At 41.8% G+C, this 22,167-nt stretch overlaps 1 long non-coding RNA gene across 2 annotated transcripts in view; it reads right to left on the reverse strand.

The window, feature by feature from the left end:
* LOC129653312 (uncharacterized) overlaps positions 1-22,167 on the reverse strand; it is a 184,797-nt gene that overhangs the window by 161,442 nt on the left and 1,188 nt on the right. For both annotated transcript variants that reach the window (XR_008715055.1, XR_008715056.1), the window contains exon 2: positions 21,673-22,019. This is a non-coding gene — a long non-coding RNA (uncharacterized LOC129653312). The remainder of the gene's footprint in view (positions 1-21,672; positions 22,020-22,167) is intronic.

The raw sequence follows: 22,167 nt of genomic DNA on the forward strand, positions 1-22,167 counted from the left end.
GTGGTAGACTGTCTTGGCACTTGTCATGAGATCCAGATAAGCTGTTTCAGAACACTAGAACATTCTGAAACACCACTAGTTCTGAGCTGGGCAGATTGCTTCAGGAAGGAATTTGACCACCCAAGTGGCAAAGGAGGAGGTCTTGAGACCCAGTGTGTCTGGGACATTTGCATGGTTGGCAGCACAAAGCACAGATGCCAACGCTTGATTATTTAGGATTCTCAGGGGAGTGTATAACTTCCTCAGTTGTGTCTCACCGCAGCAAAAATTTGAAATGGTGGACTGGTGTTACATCTCTGTTACAGCTAAGTTTTATTCCGCAAGCAAAAGAAAGTATACCCTCAAGGCATAAGGGCAGGTTGACCCCAAAGGAGGGGCCCCAGTCCGTCTTGGCTTCCTCCTTCTATGTGTTTGTCTCCTCCCCTCCTTGAGCCTGCCCTATGCAAATTGGGCTAGTCAAGAAGGGGGCGTGTTTGTTTCACCTGAAGTTCTTACTCCCTGTCCGTGGGTTTTTCTTTAGTTCTGTTTTTGCCGGCTTTTTCCTTTCTTTGTCTTTCAGCCACTGCCATCTTGGACTCCTTTTTCCTATTCTAAATACCTAACAGGATGAAGTTTGATATTTGTGGGACTGGGGGAGGCTTCCTTGGTGGCTCAGATGGTAAAGAATCTGCCTGCAATGCAGGAGATCTGGGTTCAATCCCTGGGTTGGAAAGATGCCCTGGAGAAGGGAATGGCAACCCACTCCAGTATTCTCACCTGGAAGAGCCCATGGACAGAGGAGCCTGGTGGGCTATAGTCCCTGGGGTCAAAAAGAGTTAGATATGACCGAGCAACTAACACTTTCAATTTTGATGTGTGGCAAATGTGAAACAACAGGCCAAACTAGTCATTATGACCTAGATTAATATTGTTTTTACTTTAGTTAAAACAGATAATTGGGTGGTATGGTTTGAGGGCCATCATAGGGAAATGCCATGAAATCTTAAGATAGCACAACTACAAGAAACTTCAAGATCATCTAGCCTAGAAATTCCCTGTGTGTTGGGAGTGTGCCTCAGCCATTGGGACAGCCTGGAGAGGCCTTTTCCTAGGGGTGCTGCACAGCTATCATTGTCTATGTTTGTTTTGATGTGAAAAGCACTAGGAACATTCATTGGTCCAACCTCATCTTCTCTTATTGGAAGGCCTAAGACAATGAAATGCCGTAGCTTGGTCAGTCATTTTGGACAGAATTAGAACTGCAACTGATGCCTCCTGAATCCACTTCTCAACCCACCATATTTTAGTTCTTCCTCCACTGGCTTGAAAGTTCTCTACACATACAGAGATTCTATTAAGTTAGGGGCTGGTCTATTAAGATTTACATTGCTGCTGCTGCTGCTGCTGCTAAGTCACTTCAGTCATGTCCGACTCTGTGCGACCCCATAGATGGCAGCCCACCAGGCTCCGCTGTGCCTGGGATTCTCCAGGCAAGAACACTAGAGTGGGTTGCCATTTCCTTCTGCAATGCATGAAAGTGAAAAGTGAAAGTGAAGTTGCTCAGTCATGTCCAACTCTTAGCGACCCCATGGACTGTAGCCCACCAGGCTCCTCCATCCATGGGATTTTCCAGGCAAGAGTACTGGAGTGGGTTGCCATTGCCTCCTCCGAAGATTTACATTAGATCATATCAATTCCCTTCTTAAAACCCAGAGGCATCCCATTGCAATTGCACGAATTCCAAACTTCCTACAGGTTTCAAAATTCTCCATGTGTACTTGTGTGTACTCGGTCATGTCCAACTCTTTGCAGCCCCATGGACTGTAGCCTTCCAGGATCCTGTCCATGGAATTTTCCAGGCAAGAATTCTGAAGTGGGGTGCCATTTACTATTCCAGGGGGTCTTTCCCACCACAGTGCTCCATGACCTACCCCAGCTCACCCCTTCAGAGCTATCCCCTCCTTTCTGCCCCTACTCACTACACATACACACTCTCTTTCTCTCTGTTCCCATCCAGGTTGCTCCTACATCAGGAACTCTACACTGCCTTTTCCCTTGCCTGGAATATCCTGCCTGAGATCTTTCTCTGCTTTTCTTCACTCAGGTGAAGACTCAAATGTCAATTCCTCAATGAAGACCCTGTTCACTCCAGCTCCCCATTATCTTGCTTTATTTTCCTCATAGAACTTATTGCTACCCACCCCCCAAATCATCTTACTGGTTTGTTTACTTATTGTTTGTCTCTCCCGCTTAAGCATAAGCAGTAATCTTGCTTGAATTCATCCCTAGGCCTTGTTTTAGGCACTCCAATAACTTTATGAATTCACAAGCATACTTCTGTTAAAATTTAAAGTATCTTAGCCAAACAATATGTGAACTTATAGGTGATTGTGAATTTGTTTATCAGCCTCTTTCCAGAGAACTAGCTAGCAGGAATTAATGACTATCTCTTACAGCTCAGCGGGGAAACAAAAGAGGATTAAATTGGATTGCAGATTGGTGAAAAGGTTTTATTAGGGAAAGTAGAGAAAGAAGTCTCAGGACAGGGGAGGCATGGTTTGAAAGAGGGTCCAGGTAAGTAAAGCTTTTGATGAAAAACTGAAGAGGCTTCTGGAAAAGAGATGAGTCTGCCATCATAACCTCTTTCACTCTCTTCACTGGCATCCCATTGCAATTACATAAATTTCAAACTTCTTATGGGTTTCAGAGTGCTCCCTGTGAGTGTGTGTCCTCAGTCATGACCAACTCTTTGCAGCCCCATGAAGCGTAGCCTGCCAGCTCAAAGCTGACCCCAAATGTGACATTTACAAAGGCAGGCAGACAGGAACTGGAAAACACGTAGGGCATTTGTTTCCACTTAAATGTGACTTTCAATGACATCATCTGCAAAGCACACAACCCTGCCTTCAGGATTCTCTTCAAATGTACCACTTGCGAAGAGGAGATTCAGAGAAACTACATACGAACCCACTAGATGTTAGCTGGAAGAGGAACCAAAAAATGGACTCCTAAGAGCTCTGGAGGCCGGACTTTCTGGATCCACTGACAGGGGGAGACTCGAGAAAGGAAAGCAGGTGAGCAGAGTGATGTGATGAGGCAGTGAGGGCGTGCAGCAGAGATGTTCCTTTAGGGGTTAAATACGAACAATAACAAAGGCTTTTGGAAATGATGAATGACAACAGCGACAGCTGTGTTCTGGAGGGGAGATGAATGCATCTTCGAATCGCCCCACAACATCTAGGTGGGAAGCACTTAACAGACATCACTTCCTTAGATGGCACCATTCACAGCTGCCGGCTAGAGAAGGCAAAGGGTGGATTCTCTTGAGTTTCTTATCCTCTCAAATTCCCTTGGATTTCTCTTGTTGGTTCTTGCAAAATAGGGCTGTGCCCTTCCCATCGCATTATTCTGCAAGCCTGTGGCACAGACTTACGTAAGACATGTGCAAAGAAATAACAGGATTTCTGGGAAGCAGATCTTAAAGGCTTATTTTTTTAAACTGCATTGCTAAATTTAGGGAAGTGATTCAGAAGACACCCCCACTCCATCACATGCACACCCCTCTGCCTAGTGTTCCATGCACGTTTAGCTGTTCTTCTTGGCATTTTATATTTTTTATCTAGTTTCAGCAAAGGGCCTTGTTGCATTTGTCCATAAGATTCTTTTTGTAAGGATCATTTTGCCCTTTTTTTGGGTGAAGTGATGACTTGGACCAAGATGAATAAAATATAAAGCAGGGCATGACATCTCTTCACACGGATCAGAAATTTGGGGACTGTGCAGTTCCTGAGGGAAAATGCATTCCTCCTCTAAGGGCCTGGGGAGGTCTGGGGGAATTCTTGACAGTCGAAGGGCATCAAGCTTTGAAATGTCAGGCTGAAAATAAGCACTTGACATCAGATTCCTGTGACTGGCTCATTCACTTGTTTCTTTCCCAATTACCTGGGTGCAGAAGGCTGTGTGGTGACCCCCCTTCCCATTCCCACACTGTGGAAAATGCACAGTAAAGAGAGGTCTAGATGCTAATTCCAGATGTGTGACTAGTAAGTCAAATGTTTCTGAGATGTCATTGCCTCTTTCAGCATCATTTTCTTTTCTATAAAATGAGACAGTTGGACTGGATCATCCTTTCCCAAACTGATACACAGCACTCTAGTGGGAAAGACACAATCCCATTTTACCCCTTTTCTGGTCTTTCACAAGGTTCAGAAGCACTTTGAAGACTAGGTATGTCCTGTAATAAACACACACCACCTCCACAAACAATGGAAACTCTGTCAATCACAGTTTTCAAACTTGGCCATGAAACAGTCCTGGTAGCCTTCTCTTATCCTACCCCTTTTCCCCCCGCCAACCTTTTCACCTCCATCCCATTGAGCCTTAATGTTCTAAGGAAACTATCTTTGGAAATCCTGAACTAGATGATCTTGTGGATGACCTTGTAGGCTCCACATTCAGCTCATTTCTGCCACGAGGACCTACTTCTTGCCTAACATGTTCTAAGTGCAGTGATGAGAGACGTGGGCCCTGCCTGTGAGCCGCTTACAGTCATGCTCTATTTTGGTCCATATGATTGAAAAGCAGGTTGCTTTTGGTGAAAAGTTGATGATATCACTTTGCAGGCTGAGCATGTTGCTTCAAAAGTCACTCAGTCATGTCCGACTCGCTGCAACCCCATGGACCACAGCCCACCAGGCTCTTCTGTCCATGGGATTTTCCAGACAAGAATACTGGAATGAGTTGTCATTTTCTTCCCCATCAGTAGTCAAAGGTTACTTATAATTCATTGGCTGATAAAGAGCCTGCCCTAAGTCCACTGTTGTTTACTTGTCAATTTATTAGAAAGATGTAGATTCATGGTGAAATATTGATGGAAAACTGTCACCAGCTTCCCACCTAATCCTTAGCTGAACAATGAGCTAAAAGCACTCCATCCTGGCTCTGGGGAGAACCATGATTGTGTGCTCATCCCTCAGTCTTGTTCGACTCTTTGTGACCCCGTGGACTGTAGCCCACCAGGCTCCTCTGTCCATGGGATTCTCCAGGCAAGAACACTGGACTGGGTTGCCATGCCCTTCTCCAGGAGATCTTCCTGACCCAGGGATTGAATCTGCATCTCTTCAAGTGTGGCCATTATAGGATAACAAAATGGTTATTGAGGATGATGCAAAGAGTGTCAGGAATTTCTGCCCATTCCTGTCACGTCTGAAATTACTTGGGGGAAATACAATTAAATTAAGAGGAAGACTTCTGTTTGATGGTAGAGCAGCTTAAAATCTATTCCAGTACATTTTATTAAAACATTTCTTGGATTTAGGATTCTCTTCTGAACAAGGCAACTCCAAATCTGCCTCAAGCTTTACAGCTAATGGTACCACCCACTGAGTCTCCATATGGCCCCATGACTAAGGACATTTGTTATCACGTTAAAATGGCCCCTAACTGTGCCATAGGCACAACACTACAGAATATCAAGTTATTAGTGATATGACTTGGGGCAGAAGTACAGAGAGAAGACACTGGCAGGAAAGAGGCTGTTTCAGGGTACACAGAGGACAGATGGCTCGTCTATGGCACGTGAAACACCTCCTAAACAACAGCTCACCTTTAACGACCGCTCAAAGCCAGGCCATCTCTGCTCGTCTTCTGATACAGTGTTAACAGAAATGCCATGTGATTGGAAGAACAGAAAATGAAAATTCAAAAACTGAAATGAAGATGTGGGAGCCTATGGAGGGGAGGAAGACAACTTATGAACAACAGGACCCCAAGATGATGAAATGGAGCAGATGTAAATTGCCGAGAATTTCAGGAGCAGAGATGTGCTCAATTTCAACTCTAGGGAAACCAAATGCCCGTTTCCTCCACCCCCCTATATGAGAAGCAGCAGACAAAAGAGAACAATGTTCCCTACAAAGAGAGTGGGATGTCAGGGAGAGGAGTGGGAGAAAGAAACAGCAGCTATTGTGCCACTGTGCTTTTTTCTAGACTGGACGACTGCTTGGAGACACTCAGAGGGAGCTGGGGTAAAGGGGTTCCTGATTTCCCAATTAGCCCTTCTCATTTCATGTCAGGGACCGGTGGGGTGGGCTGCTTTATGCCACTGCAGGCTTGCCTCTCAGGGAGAAGATGGGAGAGCGGGAGGCAGTGATCGCTGCTCAGAGCCAGCCCCAGCACACTGGGTGATCCCCGAGGGCCAGGAGGGCCAACAGTTGTAAAGATGTAACTTCAGAACCCCTTCTGACCACTGCCTTCCCCCATTTCGCCTTTCCTCTCACAACCCTTGTTTGCCTATCTTGTTGAACTCATTTTTCTCTCTTCTCTCTTCTTCCCCTCTTGATCCTACTTCCACACTACCCTCCCCCCACCAGGGCCACAGCCTATCTCATCAGTGACTGTCTCGCCATCACTTTATCCACCTTTGTCCTTTGTCTTTATCCTGTGATCACTTGGCAGATTTCTAGCCCAGAGAAATGACAACCATCTTTCACCATTTTTTTTTTTTCCCGCTTGGATGGCTATTTACTAGAGAAAAGTCCAAAAGATTTCTGCTTCAGCTGACTCATCTGTCATCCCTGGCGTTTTCTGCCCTCAGTGGCTACCTGACATTTTCACTCCCTTTTCAAACCCTTTCTTACTCGTGCTCTTCCCCGCCCAGCTCCCCACCACAGCAGATGGCCTTGCTTCTCTCTGCACACAGGGCAATATAAAAATCAGAAACAGGCAGCTGGATCTTGTTCTGTGGGAACTCTTTAATCAGAGGAGTACCTTGATGAACTCGGATTTGCATGGGAAGGCTTAGACCAGCAGAGGGGAGTAGGGACTAGGGACAGTTGCTCGGAATAATAGAATGAGAAAATGTTAGCATTCTCAAGGCTATCACAGGAGAGAAGGGGCAAAGAAGAGAGAGAAAAGGAGAGAAAAAAGAAGGCTAACACAGGAATGGCTGAAGCAGACTGACACCCTTTGGTGAAGAAGCCAGTGAAAAACTCCAATGGCAAAAGCTAAGATTTTAAGAACAAGAGTTGAGTTATGGTCAATTGAAAACCGTTTGTGTTGCTAGGATAAATATCCCTCTTTTGACACTGCTATATTTAAAACGAATAACCAACAAGGACCTATTGTACAGCACAGGGAACTCTGCTCAATGTAATGTGGCAGCCTGAATGGGAGGGGAGTTTGGGGGAGAATGGATACATGTACATGTATGGCTGAGTCCCTTTGCTGTCCATGTGAAACTACCACAACATTGTTAATCAGCTATACTTCAATATAAAATAAAAAGTTCAAAAAGATTAAAAAACCTCTGTAAAGTCTACCACAAATAAAAGTGCTTTGTGAGAATACCACATTGTAGAATTGGAGGCAGAGACCTCAGAGTGCCCAGAGGATTCAAGAGTCTCTCTCAGCCAATTCAGGGGAAGCCATGATCGAGGTCAGAGGAGCCTGGGGAGATGCCAGCCCCTGGAACTCTGCACAGATCTGTGGAAGGCTGGGAGATTTTTACAAAGTTTGGAATGATATTTAGGCAGTATCAGTTTAGAGGGGCAGAAAGGATCCCATGAATGAGTATCTGGATTAAACAACAACAAATGCATCTTCCCGAGTGTCTTCAACCTGGCCCCCATTCTACAAACATATCTCCAGCCCTAACTAACGTCAGCTTCACTCATCTCAAGGAAGAGGTAGAAGCGTGATGTGGTAGAGAAAGAAGGAATCTCAGTGTCAAGTAGACTTGGCTTTTGAATCTCGACTCTAACCTTACTAGCTGTGTGGCTTTGAGCAAATTGCTCAACCTCTCTGAGTCACAGTCAGCTTTCTCATCTGCAGCAGAAGGGATATAACACTTCTGGGGTTGTTATATTTAAATGATATGATATACAGAAAGAGATATCATAAGCACTTGTGGATTTTGGCATCTGTGGGGCAGAGGTCCTGGAACCAATCCCCCACAGATACTGAGAAACAACTGTTGTTCAGTCACTCAGTCATGTAAAATGACTGGATAGGAAGGTAACTCCAGAGTCCTGGGCACACAGAAAGCACTCAGTAATATCAGTTCTTTCTCCTAACTTCCACCTTGATCCTATTCCTTCATCTTCTCTTTGAGGTTGTTCCATCAATCATTCATCATTTTTCTATTTTCTTATTCTCTTTGTATCTTCACATACATATGTTTAAAACTTACTCTTGGGACTTCTCTGTGCTTCCACTGCAGGGGGCACAGGCTCGATCCCTGGTTATTGAACTAAGATCCCACATACCTTGTGCGACACAGCCAAAAAAAAAAAAAACCCTGCTCTTATAAGACTTGTGTTTTCTATCTCCCTGCTTCTCTTCTCCAAGGTAAAAACTCGTGATATAACCATCTCAGTCACATCTACTTCCTCAGTGCCTGCATCCCCAATTCACTGCCCTCTGACTCTGCCCCACCAATTCATGAAAGTCCCCTTAGTTTGACCTTCAAAATGGTCAGACCCAGAGAATTCCATTCAGCCTCTTTTTACTCGACTGCAGTGCCATTTGCCACTAAGATCACTCCCCCTTCCTTTTGAGACGTGGACCACTCCTACCTTCAGCTGCTAGGCCACTATTTTGTTCCTCCTCTTTTAAAAATTGATTTATAGTTCATTTTACAGTGTTATACTGGTTTCAGGTGTACAGCACAATGATTCCATATTTTTACAGCTTATACTCCAGTAACAGTTATTACAAGATAATGGCTATAATTCACTGTGATATATAATATATTACTGTTGCTTATATGTTTCATGCAGAGTAGTTTGTCTCTCTTAATCTCATTCCCCTAATTTTCCTCTCCCCTCTTCTCTGTCGCCTTTGGTAACCACTAGTTTGTTCTCTGTATCCATGAGTCTATTTATGTGTATATTCATCCATGTTGTTTAGGTTCCACATGTAAACAATGTCATACAGAGCCTTTTACTGTTTGACATTTCACTAAGCCTAATACTCATGAAGTCCATCCATGTTGCTGCAAATGGCAGAACCTCATTTCTTCTTTATGGCTGAGTAATCTCCCATTGTGTATCTATACCACATTATCCTTAGTCATTCATCTGTTGATGGGCACTTGGGTGGCTTTCCTATCTTGGCTATTGTAAGTAGTACTGCTGTGAACATCTGGGTGCATGTATTTTTCTGAATTAGTGTTCGTATTTTTTCTGGGTATATACCCAGGAGTGGAATTGTTGGATCATATGGTAGTTCTATTTTTAGTTTGAGTGACCTCTATACTGTTTTCCATAGTGGCTACCCCAATTTACATTCACACCAACAGTGTACAAGGGTTCCCTTTCCTCCACATCCTTGCCAACATTTGTTATTTATATTCTTTTTGATGATAGCCATTCTAACAGGTGTGAGGTGATGTCTCATTTTTGTTTTCTCAATGAGTAGTGAAGATGAACATCTTTTCATGTGTCTGTTAACCATTTGTATAACTTCTTGGGAAAAATGTTTCTTCAGGTCTTCTGCCCATTTTGATTGGGTTGTTTTTCTGACAATGAGTTGTATGAGCTGTTTGTCTATAAACCCATTTTCAGTCATATCGTTTGCAAACATGTTCTCCCATTTCATAGGTTTTCTTTTTGTTTTACCAATGTTTCCTTTGCTGTGCAAAAGCTCTTAAGTTTAAATAGATCCCATTCATTTATTTTTGCTTTCATTTCTTCTACCTTAGGAGACAAATCCAAAAAAAAGATTGCTACAATTTATATCAAAGTTTTCTACCTATGTTCTCTTCTAGGAGTTTTATGGTTTCATGCCTTACATTCATGTGTGTAATCATTTTGAGTTTATTTTTGTATATGGTGTGAAGGAGTGTTCTGATTATTTTACATATAATTGCCCAGTTTTCCCAGCATCACTTGAAGAGACAGTCTTTGGTCCATTATATATTCTTGCCCCCTTTGCCATAGATTGACCATATGCATGTGGGTTTATTTCTGGGCTCCCTATTCTGTTCCACTGATATGCATGTCTGTTTCTATTACAGTACCACTCTTTTGATTACTGCCACATTGCAGCCTGAAGTCTGGGAGGGTACTACCTCCAGCTTTGTCTTTTGTGTTTACATATGAATTTTAGGATTATTTCTTCTAGCACTGTGAAAAAATGGCATGGACATTTTGATGGGTATTTCTTTGGAGAGTATGGCCATTTTAACAATGTTAATTCTTCCGAGCTGAGAGCATGGGATATCTTTCCATTTCTTTGCATTATCTTCAGTTTTATCAATTCTTTACAGTTTTCAGCATATAGGTATTTCACCTCTTTGGTTAAGTCCTAGGTATTTGATTCACTTTGATACAATTTTAAACAGAATTTTTTCTCTGATAGTTTTTCTTAGTGTACAAGTATAGAAAAGCAACAGATTTCTGTATGTTAATCTTGTAGCCTATAAATTTGCTGAGTTTATTTATTAGATCTAATAGTTTTGGGGTGGAGACTATATAGAATATCATTGTCAGTTTCTTTTCACAGCCTTTTAAAGGTTGTAACCCCCTCTCCCACCTAGAGTTTCATTGTGCCCTTTAGAAATTCATACTCTATATTATCATCCTGGAAATTTTTATTCACCACTAACCCTTTAGCCACCACCCATGGGAATGACTTTAAAATAATTATTTCTCTGAGCAAGAGCTCTCTCCTAAGCACTACTTTCATTTTTTTTTTTTTTCTCCAAATCCTACCTCTTTAGGTCAATAAGCACTTACTGGAGTGCTTACTATGTGCCAGGACTTTCACCAGGGATATGAACAGGAATGCAACACACCTCCCTGGGATGTTAAGAGGGTCCTGCATGCTTAAATTAAGTCCAAACTTCCCCAGATACTCCCAACTCCATTAGAAGGGTAAGAAAGGGAACCCCACGATTTCAAAGCAGGGTCATCCTTCCCTAAGAGAGAGATTAAGTTCTGTACCTGCACTAAGACCTCCTAGCTGCCAAACAACAGGTGCCAAAAGAGTCCCAGACACCCACACATCCATACCCCGAAATGCTTGTGGCCTGGCACTCGAAGCCTCCTATCAATATCTGTCTTGAAGGGTTAATATCCAAAATAGAGAGATTGTATACAATTCATAAGAGAAAACCAAGTAACCTAATATTTTTAGAAAAACGCAAAGGATCTGAAAAACATTCCTTAAAAGAAGACAAACGGCCAACAGTACATGAAAAGGTACTCAACCTCACTAATCATCAGGGAAATGTGAATCAAAAACCACTGAGATCACCACACACCTGCCAGGATGTCTATTATCAAAAAGAAAATATAACAAGTGTTCGCGACAATGTGGAGAAAAATGTATACTTTTGCATTGTTCCTGGGAGTGTAAATTGATAAGAATCAGTATGCAAAATCATTATGAAAAGTTTAGAGATTTCTCAGGTTAAAAACAGAACTACTATATGATCCAGCAAGCTCATTTTTTGGTATATAACCAAAGGAAATGAAATTTGGATCTCCAAGAGATACGTACACTCCCATGTTTATTGCAGTATTATTCATAATAGCCAGATAAGGAAATAACCTAAATATCCACTGACAGATGGATTAAAAAGTGTGTAAACATATATACAGCGGATATTATCCAGCCATGAGAAAGAGGGAAATGCTGCCATTTGCGACAACATTGATGGAACTTGAGGGCAGTATGCTAAGTAAAAAAGCAGACACAGAAATACTGAATGCTCTCACTTGTATGCAGAACCTAAAAAAATGAGCTTACAGAAGCAGAGAGTAGAAAAGTGGTTGCCACGCATCTGAGGTGAGGGGATAAGACAGAACAAGGATAAGTCAGCCAATAAGTTTCAGTTATGCAAGATGAATGAGTTCTAGAGGTCACCATGTACAACTTGGTGATAAAAACTAACAAAACTGTACTATATACTTGACATGTGCTAAAAGAATAGATCTTAAATCATCTCAGCACACAAACACACCCTAACTATGTAGAGGTGATAGATAAGTTATTGAGCTTGACTGCAGTGATCTTCTCACAATGCTTTTTTTAATATACATACATCAAAACAGCAAGGGTGGGGAAGTGAGGAGATGTGGGTTAATGGGTACAAATGTCCAGTAATAGGCAAAAAGGCTCTGGGAATGTAATGTACAGCTCAGTGACTGTAGTTAATAATACCGTATTACATACTTGAAAGTTGCTGAGAGGGTAGATCTTAAATGTTCTCACCAAAAGAACAAGGCAATTATGTGACATGATAGGTGTTGGCTAACACTGTGGTGGCAATCATTTTGCAGTACACAAGTACATCAAATCAACACATCAGTTCAGTTTAGTCACTCGGTCATGACAACTCTTTGTTACCTCATGGGCTACAGCACTCCAGGCCTCCCTGTCCATCACCAACTCCCAGAGCCTACTCAAACTCATGTCCATGGCGTCAGTGATGCCATCCAACCATCTCATCCTCTGTCGTCCCCTTCTCCTCCCATCTTCAATCTTTCCCAGCATCAGGGTCTTTTCCAATGAGTCAGTTCTTCATATCAGGTGGCCAATGTGCTGGAGTTTCAGCTTCAGCATCAGTCCTTCCAATGAATATTCAGAACTGATTTCCTTTAGGATTGACTGGTTGGATCTCCTTGCAGTCCAAGGGACTCTCAAGAGTCTTCTCCAACACCACAGTTCAAAAGCATCAATTCTTTGGTGCTCAGCTTTCTTTATGGTCCAACTCTCACATCCATACATGGCTACTGGAAAAACCATAGCTTTGACTAGATGGACCTTTGTTGGTAAAGTAATGTCTCTGCTTTTGAATATGCTGTCTAGGTTGGTCATAGCTTTTCCTCCAAGGAGCAAGAATCTTTTAATTTCATGGCTGCAGTCACCATCTGCAGTGATTTTGGAGCCCCCCAAAATAAAGCCTGACACTGTTTCCATTGCTTCCCATCTATTTGCCATGAAGTGACGGGACCAGATGCCATGATCTTAGTTTTCTGAAAGTTGAGTTTTAAGCCAACTTTTTCAGTCTCCTCTCACTTTCATCAAGAGGCTCTTTAGTTCTTCACTTTCTGCCATAAGGGTGGTGTCACCTGCATATCTGAGGTTATTGATATTTCTCCCGACAATCTTGATTCCAGCTTGTGTTTCATCCAGCCCAGCATTTCACATGATGTACTCTGCATAAAAGTTAAATAAGCAGGGTGACAATATACAGCCTTGACATACTCCTTTCCTGATTTGGAACAAGTCTGTTGTTCCATGTCCAGTTCTAACTGTTGCTTCTTGACCTGCATACAGATTTCTCAGGAGGCAGGTCAGGTTGTCTGGTAGTCCCATCTTTTTAAGAATTTTCCACAGTTTGTTGTGATCTACATAAGTCAAAGGCTTTGATGTAATCAATAAAGCAAAAGTAGATTTTTTTGGACTTCTCTTGCTTTTTCGATGATCCAGCAGATGTTAGCAATTTGATCTCAAGAACCAGAGAACCAGAGATCAAATCAGCACATAGTATACCTTAAACTTAGATAATATTATAGGTCAATTGTATCTCAATAAAGCTGGAAAAGGCAACAAATTTGACCTACTAATAGTGTATGTTTGACATGTATATGACTGGCCTGATGGTACGGTGGATGAGAGTCCATCTGCCAATGCAGAGGATGCAGGTTTGAACCGGGAAGATCCCACATGCCTCAGGGCAACTAAGCCCGGGTACCTAGAGCCTGTGCTCTCCAACAAGAGAAGCCAGTGAAATGAGAAGCTGTGAACACAGCCAAGAGTAGCCCCCAGTCCCTCCCTGCAATTAGAGGAAGCTCGAGCACAGCAACAGTGACCCAGCACAACCAAAAATAAAAATTTTAAATGCACAGGCTTTCCAAAACAGTTGTTAAAAAAATTAAAACTCTGCCTTCAGTCCACTAAAGGCAGACTTTTGGATAAAAGTCCACTATGGCTTTTATCCTGGTTTCTATCGGTCATCACAAAAGCCTCAGACCCCCATGTCTGTCTTCTCATCCCTCATGGCTCTGTGCATGCGCTTAATTACTCAGTGAGTCCGACTCTTTGCAGCCCCATGGACTGTAGCCTACCAAGCTTCTCCGTCCATGGGATTCTCCAGGCAAGAGTACTGGAGAGGGCTGCCATTCCCACCTCCAGAGGATCTTCCCCACTCAGGGATCGAACCCAGGTCTCCTGTATTGCAGGCAGATTCTTTACCATCTGACCACCAGGGAAGCCCCCTTACGGCTCTATGTAACCCCAATTCTGTTCAATACCCCATTCTTTCCAAGCTCCCCAAACCACCCACTGTGCTCTCTGGAATCCACGTCTGTCATTAGCAAACATCCCCTAGGTCCCCAATCTCTTCTCTGAACAGTCCTTTCACTTTCTTGCTCTAAGGAGGCTCTCCTCAGAGGTTACTGCCTCCAGGAGAGTAGGGGCTGTGTTTCCTCCAACAGCCCTGACTCTGGGCTTGAAAGAGGATGAGGTCCTCCTTGCTCTTCTTTGCCACTTTCAGACCCTGCTCTTTCTCTCTCCTCCCAAAACACCCCAGCTTTGAGTCATATGTCATCAGACTAGCCCACTCACTACCCTTCACTGTAGATATAACTCACTGACATTTGCTTCACTTCTGTCTTAATTTTTGGTGATTTTGAAAACTGAAAGTGAAGTTGCTCAGTCGTGTCTGACTCTTTGCAACCCCATGGACTGTAGCCTACCAGGCTCCTCTGTCCATGGGATTTTCCAGGCAAGAGTACTGGAGTGGGTTGCCATTTCCCTCTCCAGGGGATCTTTCCCGCCCAGGGATCAAACCCAGGTCTCCCGCATTGTAGGCAGACGCTTTACCGTCTGAGCCACCATACAAGAAAGTGAAACATCACGCATCCCAGCCACTCACCTCAACAAATGTGCCTATCTTGATGACCTTGCCCTCCACCCTTTCTCTACCGCCATGGTGATGTCCTGCTGCTGCTGCTGCTAAGTCTCTTCAGTCGTGTCCAACTCTGTGCGACCCCATGGACTGTAGCCTACCAAGCTTCTCCGTCCATGGGATTCTCCAGGCAAGAACACTGGAGTGGGTTGCCATTTGCAACTATTCTGGGATATAAGTCCCATGTAGGCTCCCCTTGAACCCTCTCCCCTAAACTTCAGCTATCTCCCCCTAGCACCCCAGATCCAAAAAATTCTGACCTTACTTGAATGTATATTCCAGTGATTCTGTCTTTTTACTGTTCCTGCCCCCTTCCCCTCCTTAGTCAGCTTGTATTCCATAGTCATTCCTTAGTAACTTCTATGTGCATATCATTTTCCATATTCCTTGATTCATTGTATTCACTTGGCTAAACTCCAAACTTGAGCATTTCTGCCAGCCACGTTGGCCTATCAACTCAACACAGCTCGAAGTGACTAGAAACACACACACTCTCTCTCTCTCTCTCTCTCTCTCTCTCTGCTGACTTATGTGCTTTAAATTTCTGCCCCAAACCTCAAGGGGGCCCTTGATGCCACCCAGTGGCTACATCAGATTCCGGTAGAGTGTTTGCCCTCCCACTCTAAGATGATTAGTTCACAACTTCTTTCTCCTCCAAGTCCAACACCTCTGCCCCCATGACCACTCTTAGCTAACAATCTTGCCTCTTACTTTCCTCACAAAATTGAGGCAAAAGAGAATTCCACAAACTCCCACTACATCATTCACCACCTCCAACCATCTGCACCCAGATATGCTGCCTTCATCCTGTTATAAACGGTGGGCTTTTTAACACACGTCTCTAAAGCAAGCCAGCTTCTCCCATGAGCAGTTAATGCCTGATTAGGTGGGTAAATTGCGTGTTTGAGGGATGGGTGGCAGGTTTTTTCCCCCTCATTTCTTCCTATTGTGAATAAGATTGTCATGAATATCTTAATGCCTTTAATTTGGGGGGTTTTCTTAGAATGGATTCCCAAAATGTATAATGATGGGGACCAACTTTATTTATATTTCCCCAGTGAAGTATAATGGATGGTTATAGGGAATGGATGGTTATAGGGAATAGATGGTTCCCTATAACCTTATAGTAGATGGAGGATAGTTCAAGGAACAAACAGCTTCTGACTCACTGTCGGATAAGAGGAAAGAAAATTAATGTTATGAAACACTAATAGAACTTAGTTATGAACTTTAATAGAACTAAAGTACGATAAAGAAAATCAATGGCATTTGGAAAATATGTCTGAAGTTATATGTTACAATATAGTCCATTCAAATGATAACATTTGTATCCATTCCCTTCTCCAAAAAAGTCATTTTTTTTATGTTTACAGTTTTGCTCGGAGAAATAACCAAAGAACAAAACACTAAAAAGCTAAAATATTAATTCTTGCTTGCCTCATTCATGTCAACTTGCAAGAAAACAATTTGGGAAAAGAAGTTCCAATGATCTGATTTTCTCATCAATAAATATTTGTGAAATTGAATTACTAAACTTTAATATTCCAAAACTGCACAAGGACCTATGCAACTCTGTGAAAACTTTGCTGATGTTAGATGGAGGAAAGTAGAGAAAGGTCAAATAAATCATGTATGCTGGTCACCTTGCTGTACTTCTGCAGACTTCTGTTATTAGCTGTGCTGGCATTTTCCTATTTTTTTTTTTCAGAGTTTTCCATTACAATAGTAATGTATCTCCAGGCAAATGAGGTGGTTTACCATTTACTTCAAAAGAATTTCTTCTTTGTCCATAAATGCAATAAAGGCAAAATGAAAGAATAAAATATGTAAGTGCACAACGAACAAGAGACCACAGAAGGAAACCATAGATAAGAAGATTGAGCAGTTTGGGAAGATCTCATTTCTACCGAATTTAAAATACTGGATGGAGACAGGCACAGCAGAGTAAGCTCCAGTTCACGTGCCTGCAGAGACAAAGGGAACTTGCCTAAGAGGCAGTACCAAAGATCAAAGTGAAGTGGAAGACTGGAAATAAAGGGCTTGTTTGGAATCTATATAACAAAGAATTGAATCCTCCCAGATCCCCCTTCTAAAAGGGGGATCATGTGGCCCAGCCACATGACAGGGCCCTGAAAAAGATCAGAAGTTGAGTCTCCAGTGAAACTGAATAAAAGGGTTGCAGATATGAAAACAGCAGGCACTAAAAATGGGAATTTAGTGAAAATCTGCACTTTAAACAAGAAAACCTTTCATTTCCTTTCCCAGCCTTGCTCCCAGAACATAGTCAAGCACATGTGCCATCCAATTTCCCAGACATGATACTGAAGGATTCTTCTACTATAATAGATAACCCCAGAGAAAGACATTCACATACTGACGTACGTGAGTACCCCAATGAAGAGTTAACCCTTGACTCTACTTCATTGACCAAAAAGTTTGTTTGGGTTTTTCTATAACATTTTACAAAATACCTGAACAAATTTTTTGGCCAACCCAATGCCATGGTGAAATCCCATGACTTATAAGACCTGTGCATGCATACAAGGTTTCACATCAGATTTTAGTACATTATTTTAAAACGAAATACTCAAAAACCCTAAGGCTTTTTAGGAAAGCCTCAAACATTAAAGACAGACAACAAACAGGGAAAGTGAATAAGAGGAAGAAACAAAGATTATACAAAGAACAGAAGAATAATTACAGTATCCTGAGAGAAAAATATTGCACTCATGAAACAAGACAGTACTATGGAAAAAGAACTGTGTTGCTATAGTAACAAACACTCAATTTTCAATGACTTAGAACAACAAAAGTTTATTTCTTATTTATGCCAAGTCCAAATCAATTAAAAGTTGTTCTTTTTTACCTGGAACTCTGAGATCCAGGTTCCCACTACTTCATGATGTCACCATCTTTGCACGTAGCTTACAAGGATATCACAGCAGGAAGAAAGACTGATGGACTGAGGCACAGATGTTAATTTTAACAGCTTCAGCCCAGGAATGACATTTGTCACTCCTGACCAATGGCCAAAACTAGTCCAAATCTAACTGAGGTTGGGAAAGAGAAGCATGTGGAATGTTTGTTGAGTCTAATATCCCTGCAATGAGAACTACCAGAGTAAGAAACAGGTCTTGAAAATTAATATGATAGCTAAAATTTTCATCTCCATAGAGAATTTAGAGGATTAAGTTGAGCAAATCAGGAAATAATTTTGTAAAAGACAGAGAAATTAAATCTATAATCCACCCAATTGTTAGGAACTCCACCAAGAGTACAGAGAAAAAAGAAAGGGAGGAATTTTTCTATGAAGTAATACCAGAAGTTACCCATAGACTATAACCTACAACTCTAAAGATTAAAAGATCCACTGACACAGGCATTCACCTTGGTTGTGCTAAAAATCTATGATCAGGAGTCTTATAAGGCCCAACAAACTGTGGGTAAAATAAGACCCCTCAGAAGCAAGGCCACCACTTAGTTTGACAAAAGGGAGCAGTATAACTAGCAAGCATCTCGCGGAGTTTGCTCCATTCAATAACAGTGTCGTGTTTTGTGTTTATCACTTAACATTATGCAATAATTGTATTTCCATGGCACTGTTATTTTCATGGCTGTTACACTTAGTGATTATAAATATCCTATGGAATAGATATACCATATTTTACTTAACCCTTCCATTATACTTAGACTTACGTTTTCAATCAGACTTATATTTCCAATCTTCTATTGTTATAAATAAGATAGTCGTGGATATCTAGTTGTCTAAATTTTAATTTAAATTTGGATTATTTCCCTAGGATGGATATTTCTTTAGGATTATCTCCAAAATTGTAAAGGCAAGAGCAAATCTTATTTATACTTTCATGATTGTTGGTAGATTAAAAAAAAAAAAATCAACTTCCAGGCTTCCCTAGTGGCTCAATGGTAAAGAATCTGCCTGCGAACGCTGGAGACACAGGATCGATCTCTGATCCAGGAAGATCCCACATGCCGAGGAGTAACTTAGCCTACGAGCTACAACTATTGAGCCTGTGCTCTAGATTTCGGGAGCCATGACTACTGAAGCCACGAGCCCTAGAGCCTGTACTCTGCAACAACAGAAGCCACTGCAGTGAGAAGCCTGAGCATCACAACTAGAGAACAGTCCACACAGCAATGAAGACCCAGCACAGCCAAACAGCCAAAACAATAAAATTAAAACAAAACTGACTTCCACAACTACACGAGTACACGATGCATCCAGGCACACCTGCATGTATATGTTTATCCACACACTCACCAGCACTGTACATTTTTATTGAAAATTTTTTTGCTAGCTTAGGAGGAGGAAATGGCCTTGTAGGTATTTTTCTGTATCATTATTTATAATAATTTCATTTTAATAAATCAACTCTCCATAAAGTTTGTTAATCTATTTAGCGCTTTGCTTATTACTTTACAGGACTTCTCTCTATTAACCTTTGGTCGGTTACTTGTGTTTAGTTTAATAATATACTGAAAATTTAAAAATCTTTACGTAAACAAATCTGTTAATTCTTTCCTTGATGATCTATTACTTATAAGCACATATTTCTGCAGAAAGTTGATAACCACTTAATTTCTTATTGTTTTACTATGATTAATTTTTTATAAGTCCAATGTGTGCTTATGTTCTACACGCTGGGGGTTCAAGATAAACAGAAGTCCCTGCCTTCCACCAGTTTACAGAACTGATGTTTCCTACAAATTCCTAGACAGTCCCAGCACCGCTACTACACAGAATGTTTTCTTTTCTCGTTGACGTTTCATGTGCCACAAATTCTTATATGTAAATATATTCTGTCAAAAATCTCAACGGCATTTTTCACAAAACTAGAACAAGCAATCCTAAAAAACCCTGAATAATCAAAGCAATCTTGAGAAAGAGGAACACAACTGGAAGCATCACAGCCCCAGATTTCAAATTATATTATGTCGATATTAATCAAAACAGTATGATATTGGCATAAAAACAGACACGTAGATCAATGGAACTGACTAGAGCACCCAGATAAACATATTCATATATGTTCAATTAATTTATGACAAGCTGAGACTATATATACAATGGAGGAAAGGGGAGTCTCTTCAGTAAATGGTGCTGGGAAAACTGGATAGTCACATGCATAAAAATGAAACTGGCCCACTATCTTATACCATATCCCAAAATCAACTCAAGATAGATTAAAGACTTGAATGTAAGAACTATAAAACTACCAGTAGAAAATAGAGGTGATAAGCTCCTTGATTTTGGTCTTAGTAATGATTTTTTGGGTCTGGCAATGAAAGCAAGAATAAACAAGTGAAACTAAAACTAAAAAATCTTCTACAGAGCAAAAGAAAATTAAAAGGCAATCTATAGAGTGATTCTATGATAATCCCTTATCATACCTGATAAGGGATTAATATCTAAAACACACAAGGAACTCATGTAATTCAATAGCAAAGCAGCAAAAAATCCAATTTAAAAAATGGTCACAAGATCCAAACAGACATTTTTCTAAAGAAGATATACAGGTGGACAACAGGTATATGAAAAGATGCTCATTATCTTAAATCATTAAAGCAATCAAAACCACAATGAGACATCACCTCACACCTGTCAGAATGACTATTATCAAGAAAAAAAAAAAAGAAAACCAAGAAATACATTGGTGAGGACGTGGAGAAAATAAATAGAGTGACCTTGGGTTCCTCTGGAAAATTTTGTCCGCTGGTGGGTTTTCTGGTGTTATACAGCAGATCCAATTCAGTAAAGTCACTTCTCTGAGCTCCCTGATTCTTTCCTCCACTATTTTCAACAGCTATTTTGCATTTTTACTTTATTCTGTGTAGGTCATTGCTTTTTCCCATCCTCTGGGAGGTATGCCAGCAAAAACTTAGAGTCATCTGCTAGGCCTTTGCTAGTGTGTTATCTCATGGCTTTGAGGGAAGGCTCCCATATCCACAAACTTACTCTTAAACTTTATACTCTCTTCTTCCTTGGTCAAGCACTCTCAGGGGCCTCTCTCAGACACACTCTCCCAGATTCAGCCAATAAACTCTCTCTAGATACCGAGGCTCCTTCAGTACATAATAGAAACTCCCTGGGCCTGCTCTAGCACTTTCTGATTGAACTCTGCTTGGATCTGATGCTAGTTATGAATCTGCTGGCTAGAAGGAGAAGTGGAAACATATCTTGAAGAGGACTCTGCACTGTTTCAAAAGGCCTTATTTGAAATCTCCTTATAAAGATGGGGGTAGGAGGCCCTATCCTCAATAGAGAAATAGACAGCTTCTTCAGAATCAGAGTTCACGGGAATCAAAGTTCAATGTACATCTACACAGAGATGTCTTTATCTCAAAGTCGCACTCTCTGCCCATTAAGGCACCAACTTTGACTTAAACGGCTTGTGGAGGCTGAGAATTCAGCCTTCTTAGAGCTTCCCACCATTGCAATTAAGTCCTGCGACCAGATCTTTAGCTGTTTCTGCCCCACCCCCACCCCAGCTTCAAGATGTAAGGCCTTCTGACTCTCATATTTTGCTATAAAATTTTGACCAATAAATCCTAGTCTGTAATTTTCTCCCTTCAACTACTCATCCAATTGAAGAGACCTTACAGCCATTAATTTTCCACAAATAAGTCTCAAATGCTGACTCACTGCACCAATTAGCACATCGCCTTCCACCTGAATTCCACTCCAGCTCATTCCACATGGAAATCTTAGCAGTCACACTGTGCAGCATAGCAGGAATTATCAATTCACCACTCACCTCACGGCCATCCACAGGGCAAGCAAGCCAGCTCCAGAATCGCAGCCTCACAGGGGGTTTCTAAAGTTCACTTCTGAAGCCAGTGCTCTTAAATTGGGTTCCTGAGTTCAGTCAGTTCAGTCGCTCAGTTGTGGCATACTCTGCGACCCCATCAACCGCACACGCCAGGCCTCCCTGTCCATCACCAACTCCTGGAGTCCACCCAAACCCATGTCCATCGAGTCAGTGATGCCATCCAGCCATCTCATCCTCTGTCGTCCCCTTCTCCTCCTGCCCTCAATCTTTCACAGCATCAGGGTCTTTTCCAATGAGTCAGCTCTTCACATCAGGTTCCTGAGTAGTGGGGGCTGAAATGAAGATTCATAAAAGCGATTGAGAAAGTGCTCTCAGGGTAAGAGGAGTGGTAAAAAGCAGAGTGGGACGGGAGTAGAAAGCTTAAATAGGAGTGCGGTGCTTGGTGAAGACTAGTTTCAGTGCACGACTGAGCGACTTCAC

The sequence above is a fragment of the Bubalus kerabau genome, chromosome 5 (assembly GCF_029407905.1).
Source record: "Bubalus kerabau isolate K-KA32 ecotype Philippines breed swamp buffalo chromosome 5, PCC_UOA_SB_1v2, whole genome shotgun sequence".
Lineage (NCBI taxonomy): Eukaryota > Metazoa > Chordata > Mammalia > Artiodactyla > Bovidae > Bubalus > Bubalus kerabau.